Source organism: Pseudophryne corroboree, chromosome 5, assembly GCF_028390025.1.
Source record: "Pseudophryne corroboree isolate aPseCor3 chromosome 5, aPseCor3.hap2, whole genome shotgun sequence".
Lineage (NCBI taxonomy): Eukaryota > Metazoa > Chordata > Amphibia > Anura > Myobatrachidae > Pseudophryne > Pseudophryne corroboree.
In genome coordinates this window covers 141,740,447-141,752,866 of record NC_086448.1, presented here as the reverse complement: position 1 = coordinate 141,752,866, position 12,420 = coordinate 141,740,447, and positions in this window count along the sequence as shown.

The following is a 12,420-nucleotide window of genomic DNA, read 5'->3' as shown; positions in this document are numbered from 1 at the left end:
ACGCGTTGAAGATACTGGGCCCTTCCGGTGTTTGAAATACCATCCTTTATCCAGCAAGCTACTGAGCACTGCAATGTCTGTCTAACCCTGAGTGTAACACCAGCCTGATCACTGGCCACCTACACCAGCAGAACACTGTAATCACGGCAGCTAGGAAAACCTAGTGTCTCGGAGTGCACCCAGCTAGCAGTGCGCATGTGTGTCTGGTCCAAGTGACGTGCCCTCAGCCATACTTTCAGCCGTGGCAGGCAGCCATAAAGAGTAGTTTGCAGCATACTTGCCTACTTTTGAAAACTGCTTTCAGGGAGATTGCAGGTGTTAGCAGAATACGCCGCACAAATCGTGTCGTTGAGAAGGCGTGTCATGTTTGACCCAAGGGGCGTGTCTAGCTCCACCTATGGGCGTGTCTGTTGCCACCCAGTGGTGTGTCCTGAGCGGTAGGTAAAAACTATAGTATGAAGAGCAACATACCACCAGAGCAGGTTTATGTTATGTATTAAATGCTGTCTCTGGTGGGTGGAGAAGCCGAGTTTTCCTGCTTCTGCCAGGACACCTGGCTGCCGAGCAATATGATGGATAGGGCTTACAGCAGGGACGGCCAGAGTTTTGGAGTCGGTGATCTACTGTGAAAGCTAAAAAGCTTTTGTGATCTACCTAGGCGCAAAAAAGGGGCGTGGTATAACAAAAAGTGGGTGTGGTATAACAAAAAGTGGGCGTGGTATAACTTAAAAAAAAGGGACGTGGCCTTGCTGCACAGAGTGTAATGACTGCCTCACACGAAATAACACATTGGTCCCCACAGGTAAAAACCTCAAACACATATGCCCCCACAGTGCCCCCCAAAGTGCCATGTGCCCACAGTGCCAGATACAGATATGCCCCCACAGTGCCAGACATGCCCCCACAGTGCCAGAAACACATACCCCCACAGTGCCAGATACAGATATGCCCCCACAGTGCCAGAAACACATGCCCCCACAGTGCCATGTGCCCACAGTGCCAGATATGCCCCCACAGTGCCAGATATGCCCCCACAGTGCCATGTGCCCACAGTGCCAAATATGCCCTCACAGTGCCATGTGCCCACAGTGCCAGATATGCCCCCACAGTGCCAGATAGATATGCCCCCACAGTGCCATGTGCCCACAGTGCCAGATATGCCCCCACAGCACCAGATTACAGATATGCCCCCACAGTGCCATGTGCCCACAGTGCCAGATATGCCCCCACAGTCCCAGATATGCCCCCACAGTGCCAGATATACCCCCACAGTGCCATGTGCCCACAGTGCCAGATATGCCCCCACAGCGCCAGATTACAGATATGCCCCCACGGTGCCATGTGCCCCCACAGTGCCAGATATGCCCCCACAGTGCCATGTGTCTGCAGAGCCAGATATGCCCCCAGTGCCACATATGACCCCACATTGCCAGATATGCCCCCACAGTGCCATGTGCCCGCAGAGCCAGATATGACCCCAGTGCCACGTATGACCCCACAGTGCCAGATATGCCCCACAGTGCCAGATATGCCCCCACTGAGTCATTTGCCCACAATGCCAGATATGCCCCCATAGAAGAGCTCACCGTTGCTGTGTAGAGAGCACAGCGCGCGCTTCTCCTGTCTGCCGCCCTGCCTCTCCCTCTAATCTACGGCGGTGACGGCAGCGTGTATAGCTCAAATCAGGCACCGCTAAGCGAGCTCTCATTGGCTAACGAACCGGCACCTGATTTGAGCTATACACTCGGCCGTCACTGCCGCAGGCCAGACTGAGGAGGCAGAGCGGCAGGCAGGAGAGGCGCGGCTTCGGGTGGCTGGGCGGCGGATCGTGATCGACTGTTTGGCCACCCCTGGCTTACAGGCACATTCTGTGTGCGATAAAATTACAGTATAGAGATGAAAGTTTCTAACTGTAAAGATTCTTGGGTAAACCATAACAGTTTAGTTTTCTCATTTATTGGGTGGGATGTACTAACGGGAAAATGTGGTAAAAACCCCTTTTCAGGTTTTTACAGCATTTCTTGTATGTCCTAAGACCCAGACGCTGGGTTTCCGATGCGGAGGGTAACATCAGCTATACCTGGCATTATCCTATAGAAGCCTATGGGCTTCTTCCCACATCAGTGCTGTCACAGGGAGAAGATCGGATCCCTCCCAGCATCCTCCACGGCCGTCACGTCACTTTATGCAACAGCAGACGGGAGTCCCAGGTCATAATCCCAGAAGTCCAGGGACCGGCAGGAGAGCTGCACGTTGTGTTACTAATCACGTATGTTAGTACATATGCGATTAATAACACTGTGGTAAGGGGCGGGATGTACCGCATATGATTGGTACATCCCGCCCACTGTCTCTTCCTGTGCTGTGATTGCCAGTGCCAGCCTCCTCCCAGGGCTCTTGTTTCCAATACTGAGGGCCTCATTAGCTATGCCACGGCAGGTTAAATAGTTCTGCTGGCTACGTTTAACCTTAGTAGTCCTGGAGGTAATGGCTTTTAACAAATAAAGGCGCCAGTTGCCATTGTACAAAAATAACTTTGTGTCCATGATTTACGGGATTGGAAAGCGTTGTGTTATTTCCCACTGGATATGTGACAAGAGCAGGTCTGCCTGTCCCTTTAAAGTTTTTTTAAATATAAAAATTGAGGGTTCACATTAGTACATTGCATCAAATTGCATCCAATTAGTAGGATATACAATTAGTAGAACACATTATACACATTACACCAGGCAGAGAACAGTATACACACTACGCCAGGCAGAGCACGTTGTACACACTACGCCAGGCAGAGCACGTCGCACACACTACGCCAGGCAGAGCACGTCGCACACACTACGCCAGGCAGAGCACGTCACACACACTACGCCAGGCAGAGCACGTTGTACACACGCCAGCTTAGAGCACGTCGTACACACTACGCCAGGCAGAGCACGTCGTACACACTACGCCAGGCAGAGCACGTCGTACACACTACGCCAGGCAGAGCACGTCGTACACACTACGCCAGGCAGAGCACGTCACACACACTACGCCAGGCAGAGCACGTCGTACACACGCCAGCTTAGAGCACGTCGTACACACTACGCCAGGCAGAGCACGTCGTACACACTACGCCAGGCAGAGCACGTCGTACACACTAAGCCAGGCAGAGCACGTCGTACACACTACGCCAGGCAGAGCACGTCGTACACACTACGCCAGGCAGAGCACGTCGCATACACTACGCCAGGCAGAGCACGTCGCACACACTACGCCAGGCAGAGCACGTCACACACACTACGCCAGGCAGAGCACGTTGTACACACGCCAGCTTAGAGCACGTCGTACACACTACGCCAGGCAGAGCACGTCGTACACACTACGCCAGGCAGAGCACGTCGCACACACTACGCCAGGCAGAGCACGTCACACACACTACGCCAGGCAGAGCACGTTGTACACACGCCAGCTTAGAGCACGTCGTACACACTACGCCAGGCAGAGCACGTCGTACACACTACGCCAGGCAGAGCACGTCGTACACACTACGCCAGGCAGAGCACGTCGTACACACTACGCCAGGCAGAGCACGTCGTACACACTACGCCAGGCAGAGCACGTCGCACACACTACGCCAGGCAGAGCACGTCGCACACACTACGCCAGGCAGAGCACGTCACACACACTACGCCAGGCAGAGCACGTTGTACACACGCCAGCTTAGAGCACGTCGTACACACTACGCCAGGCAGAGCACGTCGTATACACTACGCCAGGCAGAGCACGTCGCACACACTACGCCAGGCAGAGCACGTCACACACACTACGCCAGGCAGAGCACGTTGTACACACGCCAGCTTAGAGCACGTCGTACACACTACGCCAGGCAGAGCACGTCGTACACACTACGCCAGGCAGAGCACGTCGTACACACTACGCCAGGCAGAGCACGTCACACACACTACGCCAGGCAGAGCACGTCGTACACACGCCAGCTTAGAGCACGTCGTACACACTACGCCAGGCAGAGCACGTCGTACACACTACACCAGGCAGAGCACGTCGTACACACTACGCCAGGCAGAGCACGTCGCACACACTACGCCAGGCAGAGCACGTGGCACACACTACGCCAGGCAGAGCACGTCGCACACACTACGCCAGGCAGAGCACGTCGCACACACTACGCCAGGCAGAGCACGTGGCACACACTACGCCAGGCAGAGCACGTCGTACACACTACGCCAGGCAGAGCACGTCGCACACACTACGCCAGGCAGAGCACGTCGCACACACTACGCCAGGCAGAGCACGTCGCACACACTACGCCAGGCAGAGCACGTGGCACACACTACGCCAGGCAGAGCACGTCGTACACACTACGCCAGCTAGAGCACGTCGTACACACTACGCCAGGCAGAGCACGTCGCACACACTACGCCAGGCAGAGCACGTCGCACACACTATGCCAGCTAGAGCACGTCGTACACACTACGCCAGGCAGAGCACGTCGCACACACTACGCCAGGCAGAGCACGTCGCACACACTACGCCAGGCAGAGCACGTCGCACACACTATGCCAGCTAGAGCACGTCGTACACACTACGCCAGGCAGAGCACGTCGCACACACTACGCCAGGCAGAGCACGTCGCACACACTACGCCAGGCAGAGCACGTCGCACACACTACGCCAGGCAGAGCACGTCGTACACACTACGCCAGGCAGAGCACGTCGTACACACTACGCCAGGCAGAGTACGTTGTACACACTACGACAGGCAGAGCACGTCGTACACACTACGCCAGGCAGAGCACGTTGTACACACTACGCCAGGCAGAGCACGTCGCACACACTACGCCAGGCAGAGCACGCCGTACACACTACGCCAGGCAGAGCACGTCGTACACACTACGCCAGGCAGAGCACGTTGTACACACTACGCCAGGCAGAGCACGCCGTACACACTACGCCAGGCAGAGCACGTTGTACACACTACGCCAGGCAGAGCACGTCGCACACACTACACCAGGCAGAGCACGTCGTACACACTACGCAAGGCAGAGCACGTCGTACACACTACGCCAGGCAGAGCACGTCGTACACACTACGCCAGGCAGAGCACGTCGTACACACTACGCCAGGCAGAGCACATTGTACACACTACGCCAGGCAGAGCACGTCGCACACACTACGCCAGGCAGAGCACGTCGTACACACTACGCCAGGCAGAGCACGTTGTACACACTACGCCAGGCAGAGCACGTCGCACACACTACGCCAGGCAGAGCACGTCGTACACACTACGCCAGGCAGAGCACGCCGTACACACTACACCAGGCAGAGCACGTCGCACACACTACGCCAGGCAGAGCACGTCGCACACACTACGCCAGGCAGAGCACGTCGTACACACTACGCCAGGCAGAGCACGTCGTACACACTACGCCAGGCAGAGCACGTCGTACACACTACGCCAGGCAGAGCACGTCGTACACACTACGCCAGGCAGAGCACGTCGCACACACTACGCCAGGCAGAGCACGTCGCACACACTACGCCAGGCAGAGCACGTCGCACACACTACGCCAGGCAGAGCACGTCGCACACACTACGCCAGGCAGAGCACGTCGTACACACTACGCCATCCAGAGCACGTCGCACACACTACGCCAGGCAGAGCACGTCGCACACACTACGCCAGGCAGAGCACGTCGTACACACTACGCCAGGCAGAGCACGTCGCACACACTACACCAGGCAGAGCACGTCGTACACACTACGCCAGGCAGAGCACGCCGTACACACTACGCCAGGCAGAGCACGTCGTACACACTACGCCAGGCAGAGCACGTCGTACACACTACGCCAGGCAGAGCACGTCGCACACACTACACCAGGCAGAGCACGTCGCACACACTACGCCAGGCAGAGCACGTCGTACACACTACGCCAGGCAGAGCACGTCGTACACACTACGCCAGGCAGAGCACGTCGTACACACTACGCCAGGCAGAGCACGTCGTACACACTACGCCAGGCAGAGCACGTCGCACACACTACGCCAGGCAGAGCACGTCGTACACACTACGCCAGGCAGAGCACGCCGTACACACTACGCCAGGCAGAGCACATCGTACACACTACGCCATCCAGAGCACGTTGCACACACTACGCCAGGCAGAGCACGCCGTACACACTACGCCAGGCAGAGCACGTCGTACACACTACGCCAGGCAGAGCACGTTGTACACACTACGCCAGGCAGAGCACGTCGCACACACTACGCCAGACAGAGCACGTCGTACACACTACGCCAGGCAGAGCACAGTATATACATTATGCAAGGTAGAGTCCCGCAGTACAGGATGAGGGGAGGGCAGAGCACACATTTCCCGATGCCCTTACTGCTGCTTTGCTCAGATGGCGCCTGCTCACTCCTCTGCGGCGTCCCATAATAACTCCGCAGGGTACTAAGGTGACGTCATCATGACACAGCAGCGTAATTTCGCAAAACGCCGCCCAGCAAACTGAGTACTATGGATGGGACTCGGAGATGGATGTTATCTGTGCAGGGAGTGCCAGTAGAAATGGCCCTGCAGCCATCACTCTGTTCCTGGACACATTTTCATACAGGACCTTGCCCCCCTCTCCAGATTACTGGGAAACCCTGCTGTCACACATAATTACCAGCTTTTGAGTAGTGTTTCAGGCAGGCATCTGAGCAGAGGAGTCACCTCCGTGACACACAGTGCAGAAGCAGCTCCTCCTTTAAAAAGGGGCGTGGCCGTGTTGTGAGGGGGCGTGGCTTTGCAACCCGATCCCGTTTACAGTTACACCAGGTCCCGGAGATGCGGGCTGGTACACCCGCTGACACTTCTCATGCCTCCTTTATTACTGACGTCACCTGCTAGTGAGGAGCAGCCAGCCAGTGAGATAGAGAAGGAGGAGGAGAGCTACGTCAGCAGCAGAGAACATGTACCACGGGAGAACATTGGCAGAGGCAGCAGGTAACCAGCCTCCCTGTGCATGCGCAGTCCGGACTCCAATGGGGGCCGGAGAGTGTAGTTGAAATCCGGGAGCTGCAGCTCTATTTGCAGGGCAGCGGGGGACTTCGGCAAAAAACGGGAGCCTCCCGCTAAATGCGGGAGGGTAGGCAAGTCTGGCTTGCAGGAATCTATGACATGCAAACTTCCTTTGTTCTAGGGAATAGGATTGCAACCTAACATCAGCTGGTGGGCTGTTAGCAAACATCCTGATTTTCCACTGGAAGGCAGGGAAGTGAAATTTTTACATCACTAATCTGCCAACATTAACAGTGAAGTTGCACCTGCCCAGCAGGCTAGGTTGTGCACAGGTCACATGCACATTAGCAGCTGGGCGGGGCTAACGCTCACTGAATCAGATTTTTGGAAGCTTAGAGCTTACTGGTAGCAATCCTAATAACTAGAATACCTCAGGGTGAATATTCTGTGTGTTGGAACAAAGGAGAATAATACCCACACATTTATAACTGAACCGACTGAACCATTTATTTAGGCATACAGTACTGGTAAAGCTGGTGAAAGGCAAACTCTGAGAAGAAATAACATACAGTGTATATAATATATACATTCTTTTAACTCTAGATTTATTTGCACTGGATAATATATATAAGCAGAACAAGAAATGAAAGTCAGAACAACTTTCTTATAATTTTAAACAATTGTTGAAAACGAGTTTTATGGTAAGAACTTACCTTTGTTAAAACTCTTTCTGCGAGGTACACTGGACTCCACAAGGAATGGACAATGGGGTGTAGAGTAGGATCTTGATCCGAGGCACCAACAGGCTCAAAGCTTTGACTGTTCCCAGAATGTATAGCGCCGCCTTCTATATCACCCAGCCTCCTGCACAGGATCTCAGTTTTTAGTTAACCAGTCCAATGCAGTAGCAGGAAAAGAGATGACAACGGTTAGTAGCCACAAGACCGTATTCTCGTGACAGAAGACGTGTCAGCGCCTAATGCCATACCAACGCAAAGAAGCTAAGTGCGTCACGGTGGGCGCCTTGTGGAGCCCAGTGTACTCCGCAGAAAGAGTTTTAACAAAGGTAAGTTCTTACCATAAAACTTGTTTTCTGCTGCGGGGTACACTGGGCTCCACAAAGAATGGACAATAGGGATGTCCTAAAGCAGTTCCTTATGGGAGGGGACGCACTGTAGCGGGCACAAGAAACCGGCGTCCAAAGGAAGCATCCTGGGAAGCGGCAGTATCGAAGGCATAGAATCTTATGAACTTGTTCACAGAGGACCACGTAGCTGCCTTGCACAATTGTTCAAGGGTCGCACCACGTTGGGACGCCCAAGAAGGTCCAACAGACCGAGTAGATGGGCCTTAATGTGATCAGGAGCAGAGAGACCAGCCTTCACATAAGCATGTGCAATCTCTATTCTAATCCATATGGCCAGAGCTTGCTTGTGAGCAGGTCAGCCACGTTTGTGAAACCCAAACACAACAAAAAGAGAATCCGATTTCCTAATAGGAGCAGTTCTCTTCACATAGATACAAAGAGCCTGTACCACATCCAAAGACCGCTCTTTGGGAGACAGATCAGGAGAAAAAAGTGCCGGAACTACAATCTCCTGATTAAGGTGGAACAAAGAAACCACCTTAGGTAGATAGCCGGGACGAGTCCAAAGAACCGCCCGGTCACAGTGAAATATCAGATATGGGGAACTACAGGACAAGGCACCCAAATCTGACACTCTTCTAGCTGAAGCAATAGCCAGCAGAAACACCACCCTAAGGGAAAGCCACTTAAAGCCAGCTGAACCAAGCAGTTCAAATGGAGACTCTTGTAACGCCTCCAAAACCACCGACAAGTACCAAGGAGCCACAGGTGGGACATAGGGAAGTTGGATATGCAACACGCCCTGAGTAAAGGTATGCACATCAGGTAAGGTCGCAATTTTTCTCTGAAACCACACCGACAAGGCAGATATTTGAACCTTGAGGGAGGCCAAACGCAGGCCTAAGTCCAGGCCCTGCTGAAGAAAAGCCAACAACTGGGCTATACTAAACTTGGAAGTATCATAATCGTTAGATACGCACCATACAAAGTAAGAATGCCAGGCCCTATAGCAGTGGTTCCCAAACTGTGTGCCGTGGCACCCTGGGGTGCCTCGGGACCCATGCAGGGGTGCCCTGGGTTGGTGGTCTAGGACCAATTCCAACTATTAATTGTCAATGTAATAGGTAAAAACAAGTGCTGGTGGCTGTCAGTAATAATATATGTGGACAAACAGAAACAAATCTTGTCCCTCACCATATAACTGAACCTATGGATGACACAAACAAAATTTACTTCAGTCAATATTTCTTTCTAAATTTCTCAAAGAGAAACTTTGGCCTAGGGGTGCCGTGAAAAAAAATCTGATACTCTAGGGTGCCGTGATTCAAAAAAGTTTGGGAACCTCTGCCCTATAGTAAATCCGAGCAGAAGCCGGTTCCCGGGCCCACAACATAGTTTGAATGACCGCCTCAGAAAACCCTTTAGACCTTAAGACGAACGCTTCAAGAGCCACGCCGTCAAAGACAGTCGGGCTAGGTCCTGGTAGACACAGCGTCCCTGAACTAGGTGGACTGGGTGTTGTGGAAGTAGAAATGGAGCTCTGACGCTAGGCCTTGCAGGTCTGAGAACCAGTGCCGTCTGGGCCACGCTGAAGCTATGAGAAGCAGAATTCCTTTTTCTTGCTTGAACTTCCAAATTACCCTGGCCAGGAGTGACACCGGAGGGAACACATACGGCAGCCGAAACCTCCACAGTAACACCAGCGCATCCACGAATGCAGCTTGAGGATCCCTTGCGCCGAAGACCGGAACCTTGTGATTGTGTCGAGATGCCATCAGATCTACGTCTGGAAGGCCCCATCTTTCCACTAAGAGTTGAAACACTTCTGGATGGATGCCCCACTCGCCGGCATGCACATCATGACGACTGAGAAAGTCTGCTTCCCAATTCAGGAATGAAGATTGCCCACTGTAGAATCTGTGAGACTTCCTTCATTGCTAGACGGCTTCGAGTGCCGCCTTGATGATTTATGTTAGCCACTGTGGTGGCGTTGTCCAACTGTACTTGAACAGGACGGCTCTGAATTAAATGCTGGAATAGGTTTAAGGCATTGAAGACCACCCGCAACTCCAGAATATTGATCGAGTGGAGGGAGTCCTCCTTGGTCCACCGCCCCTGAAGGGAGTGTTGCTCCAGCACCGCGCCCCAACCTCTTAGACTGGCATCTGTCGTCAACAGGACCCAGTCGGATATTCAGATCGGACGGCCCCTGCACAGTTGTTGGTCCCGGAGCCACCAGAGCAGCGACAGACGGACCTCCGGAGACAATGAGATCATTTGAGACCTGATCCGGTGAGGCAGGCCATCCCATTTGGCTAGAATCAGCCTCTGGAGAGGGCGAGAATGAAATTGAGCGTACTCCACCATGTCGAATGCTGACACCATGAGGCCCAGCACCTGCATCACAGAATGTATCGACACTTGCGGACGAGATAGGAAGCAACGAATCTTGTCCTGAAGTTTCAAGACTTTCTCCTGGAAACAGGAACAACCGCTGGTTGTGAAAGTCCAATAGTGCTCCAAGATGCACCATACTCTGAGCAGGGATCATGGATGACTTCTGCCAGTTGATGAGCCCCCCGTGGGCTTGCAGAAACCGGACCGTAACATCTAGATGACGCAGGAGAAGTTCTGGGGAATTTGCCAGGATTAACAAGTCATCCAAATACGGCAGTATCCTGACCCCTTGACAGCGGAGTACCACCGTCACCGCCATGACTTTTGTAAAGACTCGTGGAGCCGTTGTTAAACCAAAAGGTAACACCCGAAACTGGTAATAGCAGTTGCCAATCGCAAATCTCAGGTATTGCTGATGAGACACTGCTATAGGAACATGAAGGTAAGCATCCTGTATATCCAGGGAGACCATGAAGTCCCAGGTTCCAAGGCCAGAACTATATAGCAAAGGGTTTCCATCCGGAACTTGGAGACCTTCACAAACCTGTTCAATGCCTTGAGGTTGAGAATGGGCTGGGAGGACCCATTCGGATTCGGGACTAGAAACAGCGGATAATAGTACCCCCGGCCCCTCTGTGCAAGAGGCACCTGTACTATGACTCCTGTATCCAGGAGGGTCTGTACCACCGAATGTAGAGTGTTTGCCTTTGTCTTGTCCAACGGGACACCTGTCTGGCAAAATCGATGAGGGGGTCGGTTTTTGAAGGCTATGGCGTAACCTCGTGTGATGACTTTCCGTACCCAGGCATCTGAAGTGGTCTTCAACCATTCCTGGGTATACCCTAGAAGCCGGCCCCCCACCCTGGGATCCCCCAGAGGGAGGCTCGCCCCATCATGCGGCAGGCTTATCTGTCTTGGAAGCTGGCTGACAGGCCGCACAGGCTCTTTTGGGCTTAGGCTTATCAGGTTTGGAAGATCAGGCCTGCTTGTTGTACGCCTGACCTTTTGCTTTACCTGAAGGACGAAAGGGGTGAAAGGACACAGAAGGAGCGGTATTAGGCAGACAGGCAGTTTTGGCAGTAGCCAAGTCAGCCACAATCTTATTTAAATCCTCCCCAAACAGAATATCTCCCTTAAAAGGGAGTACCTCCAGGGTTTTTCTAGAGTCCAGATCTACAGACCAGGATCTCAGCCACAATATCCGTCGAGCCAGGACTGATGTAGTAGAGGCCTTGGCTGCCAGGATACCGGCATCAGAAGCCGCCTCTTTAATATAACGAGAAGCTGTGACAATATAAGACAAGCATTGTCTAGCATGGTCAGAGGAGATTTCAGCATCTAACTCCAAGGCCCATGCTTCAATGGCCTCTGCAGCCCAAGTAGCTGCAATAATGGGCCTTTGTGCAGCACCCATGAGGGTGTAAATTGCTTTCAGACAACCCTCCACACGTTTATCCGTAAGCTCTTTTACAGACGTGACGGTGGTGACCAGTAGAGCTGAGGAAACCACCATCCTAGCCACATGTGAGTCCACTGGAGGAGGCGTTTCCCAATTCTTAGACAGCTCCGACGCAAGGGGATAGTGAGCCAGCATCTTCTTTTGAGGCACAAACTTTGTACCTGGGTTTTCCCAGGGTTCCTGACGTATATCAATTAGGTGGTCAGAGTGAGGTAAAACTTGTTTAATCACCTTCTGACGCTCGAAACTATATGGTTTCTTAGGAGGAACGGATGGCTCGGGATCATCCGTAATCTGTAAAATTAAGTTAATAGCCTCCAAGAAATCAGGAACATCGACATGTGAACCACCATCCCCATCAGCCGTATTTGAGTCAGAACCTGTGGGGTCAGTGTAAGTGCCGTCTTCATCCGACGAGGTGTCAGTGACAGCAGTGGATTGTGAGGAGACAAGCGCTCGCTTAGAGGACCCCT